The sequence below is a fragment of the Grammomys surdaster genome, unplaced genomic scaffold (genome assembly GCF_004785775.1).
Source record: "Grammomys surdaster isolate TR1022 unplaced genomic scaffold, NIH_TR_1.0 372, whole genome shotgun sequence".
In the NCBI taxonomy this organism is placed as follows: domain Eukaryota; kingdom Metazoa; phylum Chordata; class Mammalia; order Rodentia; family Muridae; genus Grammomys; species Grammomys surdaster.
The window spans coordinates 10311451-10321721 of NW_021604791.1; the positions used below are offsets into that span (position 1 = coordinate 10311451).

The window sequence follows — 10271 nt, forward strand, 5'->3', positions numbered from 1 at the left end:
TGTCCCGGGACCCGCGTTCGTTCGGGCGGAGCAGTGGAGTCAGCGAAGGGTGTGCGCTGTCTCCGCCCCCGTGACAGCCTCAGCCAATGAGAGTGACTAGGTGGGGCTTCAGGGTGGTTTGAGACTCATTTTCCGCCCACTGCTTGTCGCCGCTGGAGTTCCTTAAGTCGCCAGTGTCTGCAGGGTGGAACCGGAGCTGCACAGGTGCTTAGTCCAGAAACACCTGTCCAGGAAGCGATGAGGTCACAGCGCGGATGCTGCCGAAGCCACCCGGGGAATTTAGTGATGGAGAGGCTGTCCTGAGGCCCCCTTCTGGCTGTCCGGGAGCGGACGGAGTGCTGGCCGGCGTCTGTGGGACGTTTTCATCACTGACTTTTGTGAGGCAAGGCGCGGTCTGCTGGAGTTCTGCTCTGAGTCCGTGCTAAAGTTTATTCTGGGATTTTTTCAAACAGGCTTGGTGCTTCTGCTCCCTTATGCACGCCGTTGTCTTCCTTGTCTTACAATACCCGTGCCTACCTGTTTTCAACAAGCAGGCATCTCCCTCTCCACCCGCCCGCCTTATCTCCACGCCCAGTCATGGAAGAAAGAAGCTTTTCAGGGATCAGCAATGTCCAAACTGAGAAGACTTTTGCCCACGCTGAAGTTCATGATATTTTAGCAGCACACTACATAACGTACATGAATAGATTCATTACGTCGCACAGCACAATTTATTAACTCAGGTTTGCAGGTGTGGTGAAGTAACTTAGCCAAGAGGTATTTATACTTCAAGAATTGGTCACACTTCCTGCTGAAGCCCACAGCAGGAAGAGCTGAGAGCAAGAGCGTGCGTGCTTGTGGGGTGCTTTTGCGCCCTGGCACTTGAACGCTGTGCTCCCATCGGCTCTAGGTATTCATGTGCAGCTAGTGACTTTATTGCCTAAGAGTTTCACTGCAGAGATCCATCTTGCTTTTCTTGTTTTTAGGCTTATGAGACAAAACTTAAATCCAAGTTAGTCAATAGTCTAGGATGCATACTTTTTTCCGCGGGCGTGACTTGTGAAAAAAGAATAGGGCGGGGACAAGAACAGGTGAAAGTGGCAAGGACCATTTAAGCCAGTTTTGGATAGGGAGCCTTGTGAAGTAGACATCTATTTAGATGCTTTCTTTGGACTTCAGATTTCAAGTTTTGTCTTCATCACAGATTGGCAATGATAATAAATCTGATCTGAGGTGCTTATTACTATTTAACAAACATCAGTTACTATGTGGCAAACCCTACCCTAAGCTCTTTATAAAAAATTGTTTAATTTATATTAGAATCATTCAAAATGATAATAGCTGTTATTTTCCACTTTATGCTTTATAGCTTCACTTGAAAAACAAAGCCTTGAAAATGTTCCTTTGAGATTCATTAGTTTTCTTTGTTTGCACACGAATGCACACATGTGCATGCAAATGAACATGTGGGTGTGTCTGTGGAAACCAGAAGAGGGCATTGAGCATTCTCCTCTATCACTCTTTATTTCCTCCATGGGGCCTGTCATTGAGCCCGAGCTAGGCTAGTCAGCAAGCCCCAGAAATCCTTCAGCTTCTGTCCCCCGGCATGCTGGGCTTATGGGTGTAAACCATGTTACCGTTTTTTTATGTGGGCTCTGGTTCTCATGCACAGGCAGTAAGTGCTGTTACCTTCTGAGTCACCTCTCTTGCACGTTGAGATGACAGTCTGTTTTTGGCAGGAAGTACTTTGCTATAAATCTTATTTATTTCAGTTCTGAGTGTGTGAGAAAACCCTCTGGGAAAAATAAGCAAACTTGCTCAAGGTCACTGCTTGGGACAGCCCTAGCCCAGTGTGTCCTAGGCAGAAATCAGTCATGAATTCCCCTCACTCATTATTTCTAGATGAATAGATATGTGGATACCACACAGGATGTCACTGGTGGACTAATTGGGGGGTGGGTGTTATCCCCATCCAAGAATATATTATTTAATTCAATGAGGAATAACATCTAAACATCTTTAATGAACCCACTCTGGAGTTTTGAAATCCTTTTATGACTCAAAACTTAGAACATGACAGTAAACAAAGCCCTCTAAAAGGGAGGCTCACACTTGCTGGGCTTTCTTTGTGCAAGGTCTCTAGACCCAGTGATGATCGTGAAAACTGGAGATTGGAGTGCCCCAGAGCTAGAGGACAATGCAAAGCCACACTGTTGTAGCTTGGGCAGGTCTGCAGAGTGCCTCTGTGTGAGCCTTTAACCTCCATTGCCATGCTATGGGGGAGTTTGCCACTATCTGGCAGGAGGTGGGGACAAGGCAGAGGGGACAGCACCTGGGAGGCAGGATGGAGGGTAAGTTGTAGACATGCCATGTGTAGCACTAGCTTACTGCTCTTAGTTTATTATTGCCCCTGACCCCAATAAGTCTATTTAAGGGGTTATCGATTTTAAAAATCTTTCTGAGAAGCAACCGCTTTTCTTTGCGGACTTAAAATTCACTGTCTCCTGTTCTTATTTTGAATACCTTCTTCCTTATACTTTGAATTCAATTTATGTTCTGTATTTTTCAATGTGAACTTTCAGATCACTGTTTTTAAACATTTATTGTCCTTTAATATATGTATTTAAGGGGCTGGGAGATGGCTCAGCAGTTACGAGTGCATGCTGATTTGGAGAGAACCCGAGTGTGGTGCCCAGCACTTACATCTGACAGCTCATAACCATCTGTAACTTCAGCTCAGGGGAACCCAACATCCTTGGTCATGAACCTCCAGGAACTGCTGACTTAACTCCAAGTACGACGATAGCATCATCACATACATTTTGATGTGTTGTGCTTTTGTTAACATTCAGGTCGCAATTATTGATTTCTAAGTAAATACCTGGTACTTCCAGAGCTGCAGTTCCCGTTTCCTTTGGGTTGACCCTAACTACTAAAGCACATCTAAGAAAATGTGGAAGTCTTTCACTTAGTCTGGAGACTATTAGGAGACACACATACAGCTTTGTTTCCAAATCTCCCTCCACCCCAGTCAGTTATGATGGCCTTTCCATCCTGTCAAACCAAATAATCCTGTCTTGAATTGCTTTAAGTCAAACAAGTCCAGAATCATCCTATAGTCCCCCTTTTATCCACACCTCAGCCAACCAATCAGCTGATCTTATTGCCTCTGCTTTAAGTCTATATCCAAAATCTGACCCCTTCCTCCACCCCTACTCCCCCCCGCAATGAGTCACTGTCACCTCTTCCTGAATTACTGCCACAGCCTCCTAACTGTTTCCTGCCTCACCACCTCCCTAACTCCCTCTTCCCCTCGCTTAAGACAATCTGCTTTTCTTTGACAATCCAACGAGATCCTGTCTCTCCCCCAAGAAGTGGCCATGGCTAGCCCTGTCAGAGCACACAGATGCCCCCTAAAAGAAGCCTGTCCTGGGCACCGCCTCATGTCACCTCTCCCCTTTTATCACCTCACATATCACATGTGATTTATGTGTGCCCTGCTATGTTGATTCTGTCTTGACATCGTCAGAAGGCTCGCTTCATGAGGGTAGAAATGTAGTTTTGTTAGCTGTTAACTTTCTAGCGCTTAGAAGAGGGCCTGGTGCTTCGTAAGTACTTGAATGAATAATTAGGCATTGTAGCGAGCCATACCCCACCTGCAGAGTAATAGACAAATAATGGACAGGGTCCTAAACGCAGAGGGTTTATGGTACTTAGAGGGAAGATAATTATTTAGCTGTTAAGCAATTAATTACACAATCTTTAATAGTGATCATAAAGACCAAGATGTCGTTAATTGGCTCTGCCCGCCGAAGGTCTTGGTGGGTCGGGAGACAGATTATTAAATACTTAAGAACACAGACTCAAGAGCCAGAACTTCTCAAATCAAATCTTTTTTTAAACAATGAAAATCTATAACCAGTCAATTCCATGCTAATGAGCATCTGCAGTTACAGGCACTTTAAACAGGATTATGAGGACTTAGAGGAGCTGACAAAGCAGGACAGAGGGCGGGGATGAAAGTACAAATTAAGTCGATAATCCGTGCGGCTCTGTTCTTTCTGTCAGTCAAGGTTACACAGCGGGTCCCAGGAAAAGAAACTCGATGACAGGGAGACTGGGTCTAGCTAATCACACCGTGGAGGGGGAAATAAAACTACCCCTATTATTCTGACGCCTTTAAACTCGAGTCCACTGGAGAATCTCCTATTATCAGTTTCATGTATACAGACAAAAATTTCTACATAACTTCAATTTCAGCAAAAATCACACCTCTCCCCAAAGCCTTCTAGTTCACTTCCCTTCCTTCTCAAGAATTTGGGCTCCTTGCATATGGTCCCTCAGGTCTGCATCCCAATATGTCTTAATAGTGTCTCTCCTCGACACAGTCTCTGAAGACAGGACTCGTGTGTCTTCAATAGACCTCAGAGCAGCTTCACTGTTCATCACGGGTGTTCAGGAGCGACTGCTCCTAGCATTTTATTTAGCCCATTACAACACTTTGAAAAGAGTCCCACGACAGGCAAATCATGAGGACGAGAATGTCCCGTGAGTGAACTCATCTGTTGGACAGATTATAGTCACGTCTTCTACTTGTGAAGTAGGATTAGAGGAGACTGTCCTGAACTAATCTTAGAAATGGATACTGTAAGCTAGGGGAAAAAAATCTTCAGCTTTTAAAAGGAAGCAAGCCAGTTTGTAAGAACACAGGTAATTACTACAAAATAGTTTTCCCTTGCTACTTGGCTGTTCAAAGTTACAGTGACAACTTGCCCAGCATTTGAAGACTTCCACAGATAGCCACCTTACTGTGTCTTATTTTAGTCCTAATGATAAACTTATAGTATTATAACACTGAGGAAAATTGGCAACACAATTTTAATAAAATGCACTAGGCAGTATTTCTTTTGGTTTACTTTCAGACATCTTAGGCTTCGAGAAAGGCCCTTCTGTTTATCAGTTGCATACATATTAATGAGCTCAGGTTCAACCTAAGGATAATGATGACCTGGCGGCTGTTATTCTCATCTGCACACAAATCCCCAAATCCAATACTGAGCCACGAACATCCTCCCCTGCCAACACCATGGACCTGTCTTTTCTGAGGAATAATTAATAAAACGAGCCATTTGTGCTGCTTAAGGGGACGAGAAACAACATAATAGTTATTACTAAGGAAAACTTGCATCTGGATTTTGACAATGCCAAGATTAACCATATATCTGTGTCTGTTTTGGATGTACCACTGAATGGCACTGAAGGAAGACAGACATCTCATGTAAACAGGCACAGGTAAGAACCCAGTGGTAATTTCAATTATACTTTTAAATTTATGCTGATGTATTTTTATTTACAAATGTCCTAGGTTTTGTGTTGGTTCTCATGATACAGACTTTTAAAAAGCAGCTGATAATTGAATCTCTATAGAGTCTCTGAAGTTTTGATTTAAATTTGTCCATAAATATGCAAGTTTAGTTAAAAATAGCAATAAATAAAGGTCTTACACCATGACTCTGCTAATCTGAATACTACAGCCCTAGTAAATACCACTGGGTTTTTGTGAATTTAAAATTTGTTTTTAGAAGTAAAATGCAGTGATCATGACAGGTGTCTGTTTTTCCTAAAGAAAATATTAAATATTAATTTCTCTTTCTCTTTACAATATTTGAAGATTGGGTATCAAACTCACATGAATGGTAACAAAGAATTAACTGTGAAAATATAAATTCCTATCTGTTGGAAACTTAGACATGTTCGGTGGTCTTTTAACTGCTTTTATGACAACCTCATTCCCCATTAAGAGATGAAGATGTGGTCTCGGGGGAGGAAGTGACTTACTGAGACAGCGCTTTCTCTTCAGTGAGGGCCAAAATCTCACTATGCTACCTTCTTTTTTTTTTTTCTATTCCAGTGTGTGAATGTGTGTTTGCATGTGTGTGTGTGTGTTATACCTGTGTGTATATGTGTGTTGTTTGTGTTATACGGGGTATGTGATGTGCGTGTACGTGAGCGTGCATGTAAAAGACTGAGGTTGAAGTCAGGAATCATCCTTTCTTCCCCCTTACTCATTGAGACAGCGTGTCTCCTCAGAGGTTGCCAGTATAGCTCATCTTGCTAGCCAGGTTACTTTAAAGCTGCTCTGCTGTGCCTCTTCTGGCGTTACAGGCAGACCATGGTGCCCTAGTGGCATTTCCATGGGCTTCTGGTTTCCTGAACTCAGGTCCTTACATTTGCACAATCTCTTCAACTGCTGAGCCATCTCCCCGCCTTACCACGTCTTTGTTTGTTTGTTTGTTTGTTTTGTTGTTGTTGTTTTTTTTAAACAGGGTTTCTCTGTGTATCTCTGGCTGTCCTGGAACTCACTCTGTAGACCAGGCTAGCCTCGAACTCAGAAATCCGCCTGCCTCTGCCTCCCAAGTGCTGGGATTAAAGGTGTGCGGCACCACTCCCCAGCTTTACCACGTCTTTAATTCTCCACAGTAAGCATGCGTATGTTTTCTTTTCTCCTATTAGTTATTTATTCACTTTATATACTGATGGAAGCCCTTCCAATCTCTTCCCATTCATCCCCTTACACAGCCCCTCTCCCTCCCCCGCATTCTCCTCTGAGGAGGAGGAGCCTCCTCCTGAGTACCAACCCACCCTGGCACATCGGGTCACTACAGAGCTAGGTGCATCTTCTCCTATTGAGTCTTGACAAGGCAGTCCAGTTAAGGGAATGGGATCCACAGGCAGGTAACAGAGTCAGGGACAGCCCCTGCTCTACTTGTTGGGGAACCTACATGAAGACCAGCCTGCACATCTGCTACCTAGGAAGCACGTGTATTTTAATTAGGCCTTAAATAAATAACTCTTATCAACTACTATCATAATTTATTTTTGTATATTTTAAACCTGCCATTTACCATTCTTATTATCTCTTTATTATGGCTTCGTGTTTTCTCAAATGTTAGTAATTTTATTCTATATTAGAAAGTTAGATGCTATTAAAAAAGCTTTATGAAATATTCCTATCACTATGTGCCTAGTTACTGGCTTTGTACATTTTGGAGTTTCTATGTATATACCCACCACGCTACCTCTTCTGTCCTCAGCTAACGTGTGAGGTCACTTCTCACACCACAGTGTCATTGTTACATCAGCCACCAAACAAAGGAAGATGAATGTGGAACATCAGAACTAAGTGTGCTTAAAATACTGAAGATTTAGCCACTGCCCCTTGTGCCCATTAGAGAATGCTCCTTTTCCTCTATCTGGGCCACTTTTACAAATATTGATCATAAAATAATTTCTGTAAAACAAAAATGACCATACAGGGCTGGAGAAAGAGCTCAGTGGGTAAGAGCACTTGAAGCTTTTGTAACATACGTGAGCTGATGTGACCTGTTCGTCACATGCTCACTCAAAGGTAATAAAGAGCTGTGTTATCACATTGGCCACTCCTTTGACCTATTGATTGGAGAATACAGCCAGGAACAAAGTCTCTGTTTAGGAAAATGCCTTGAGTTGTAAAAGTACTAAGTAAATATTTGTAGAATAGACTAGCAAGTAAAAAATATGCATGTAGGTCTGCAGTAGCTTTTTGGAGATAGTTCTTGGACATTTATTTTCAACTTTTCCATTTTAATGGTTAGCCATCTTATGAGGAAAAATTCTAGATACTGATAGAGTTCCAGATATAATATTTACTGTTTAATATCTTGTCCTATCCAATACAACAAGAAAAAGATTAAAGATTAAGATTCTTAGACTTTTTTTTCTTTTTAATTTTTCAGACATGGCCTCACTGTGTAGTCCTCTCTGGCCTGGGACTCATTATACAGAATGCAGAGCAGGCTATAGATCTTTGTAACTCTCAGAGATCTATCTGCCTGCCTGTCTTTCCTGAGTGCTGGGATCAAAAGTATGTGCCACCATGCCTGGGTGTGTGTACTGGCTGGTTTTGTGTGTCAACTTGACACAGGCTAGAGTTATCACAGAGAAAGGAGCCTCCCTTGAGGAAATGCCTCCATGAGATCCAGCTGTAAGGCATTTTCTCAATTAGTGATCAAGGCTGGGAGGGTCCTGCCCGCTGTGGGTGGTGCCATCCCTGGGCTGGTAGTCCTGGGTTCTATAAGAAAGCAAGCTGAGCAAGCCAGGGGAAGCAAGCCAGTAAGTAACATCCCTCCATGGCCTCTGCATCAGCTCCTGCTTTCTGACCTGCTTGAGTTCCAGTCCTGACTTCCTTTGGTGATGAACAGCAATGTGGAAGTGTAAGCTGAATTAACCCTTTCCTCCCCAACTTGGTTCTTGGTCATGATGTTTTGTGCAGGAATACAAACCCTGACTAAGACAGTGTGAGATTAATTTTTGAAGATATTTACCTATGGATAATATGATCATGGGTCCCAAATTCTCAAACGGATTTGTTTCAAAACCATAAAAAGCGATCAGGTTAGCAAGATGATATTTCACAAAATAAAATATAAATTAGTAATTTTCCTTTTAGACCTATTAGATAATGTGATAGCAGGTCTTATAAAAAGTGAAAATTTAACATATAGAGTACATTTAATGAAAATTACCAAAAGTATAAAGCAGGTTTTTACAAAGAAGACATCTCTTGTTGGTAATTAAAAACTCATATGTTAGCATGTCAATTCTTCTAAAATCAACTTATAAATTTAATAAAAATTTCTTTGTAAAGCACACGGAATTTTCTCAGGATCATCTTACTCTAAGGACATCAGCAAACAATAACTGCGTGTTTCACACCCACAGAACAGTCACAATCATCCCAACGCACCCTTCCAATGAGAGCTGAGGACAGACGCATGTTTTACTTGACACATTTGTAGTGTTTGTACAACAAAAAGAAACAACAAAAGTTAAAAGAAAACATTGGCTGGGTATTGTGGACTGGGCACTGTGTAAGTTATAGAGCAGGGGTTCTCAACATTTGGGTCGCAACTCCTTTGGTGGGGTCAAATGACCTCTCGCAAGGGTTGAGTATCAGATATTCTGCATATCATACATTTACGTTACGACTCATAACAGCAGCAAAATTATAGTTATGAAGTAGCAATGAAAGTAATTTTATGGTTGAGGGGTCACCACAACATGAGGAACTGTATTGAATGGTCACATGAGTTAAACATATGAGTTAGGAAGGTTGATAATCACTGTTGTTATAGAGACAAAAAACAAACACCCCAAAAGCAAACAGACAAACAAACAAACAAATCCAGGAGCTCACTGGCAACTGTCGTCAAGTCTGGTGGGAGAGGGGCTCACAGACAAGGGCCACTGTAACAGTGAGACAGTGCACTGATGGTAAGGTCTCGAGACTATGAAGCAGAGGAGGAGACAGCAATACCTGATGTCCTACATCTAACTGTTATTGGTCTACTTGAGGGACCACAGCAAAATGCAGCCTGAGTCAACCAGCTGCAGAGCAAAAGTATTCAGAATTTGTGTCTGTGTGGAATACGTAGATATTTTGGTCAGTATGTCACAGACACTTAGCTCTGCTTCCATGCTAATGGGCACTGTAAATAATGCTCAGGTGACTTCAGGAAGAAGTGAGTCAGTGAGGTCCACAGGCCGGGCAGCTGACACAACAGAACTCATCATCTCATGGTCCTGGAGACTGGGTATCCGAGACCGAGTGGTCTGCAGTGTGGGTTCTTGTGAGGCTGAGGTCTTTGACTGGCAGGAAGGCACTTTGTGGTTCCTTCTGCCCAGCATCATGACTCTCACATGCCTCCCTCCATGTCTGTGGGCAATTTACTTCACCTTACAACACTCTTCAGGTTGAATTGAACCAACCTGTCCTTCTTTTAACTAATCCCAACTTCAAAGGCTCTGTCTCCCAGCTCGTGGGTACCAGGGTCTGTGCTTCCATTGAGGAAATGTAAAAGTTTACTATTCTTTTTTTTTTTTCTTCAAGACAGGGTTTCTCTGTGTAGCCCTGGCTGTCCTGGAACTCACTCTGTAGACCAAGCTGGCCTCAAACTCAGGAATCTGCCTGCCTCTGCCTCCCAAGTGCTGGGATTAAAGGCATGAGCCACCTCTGCCCGTCTACTATTCACTTCTTGAAACCAAATCAGTCATTAAAGAGATGGAAGCCCAGGAAAGTCCACAAGCTTGAAATCCCAGCATTCTGGAGATTGAGGCAGGAAGATTACCACAACTCAAGGTCAGCCTGGGCTTCGTAGTAATTTCTGGACTAGCATGGGCTACAGAGTGAGACCCTGAGTTCAAAACTGCACACACATACACAACATACAATAGAGAGGGAGAGGGGAAGAGGG

General features: G+C 42.8%; 1 protein-coding gene across 1 annotated transcript in view; it reads left to right on the top strand.

Moving 5' to 3' along the window:
• The first annotated feature begins 2597 nt into the window (after window positions 1–2597).
• Cnga1 (cyclic nucleotide gated channel alpha 1) overlaps window positions 2598–10271 on the top strand; it is a 39530-nt gene continuing 31856 nt past the window's right edge. Inside the window, exons 1-2 of the mRNA XM_028780774.1 lie at window positions 2598–2773; window positions 5241–5271. The gene's annotated coding sequence lies outside the window, so the exon portion shown is untranslated. The remainder of the gene's footprint in view (window positions 2774–5240; window positions 5272–10271) is intronic.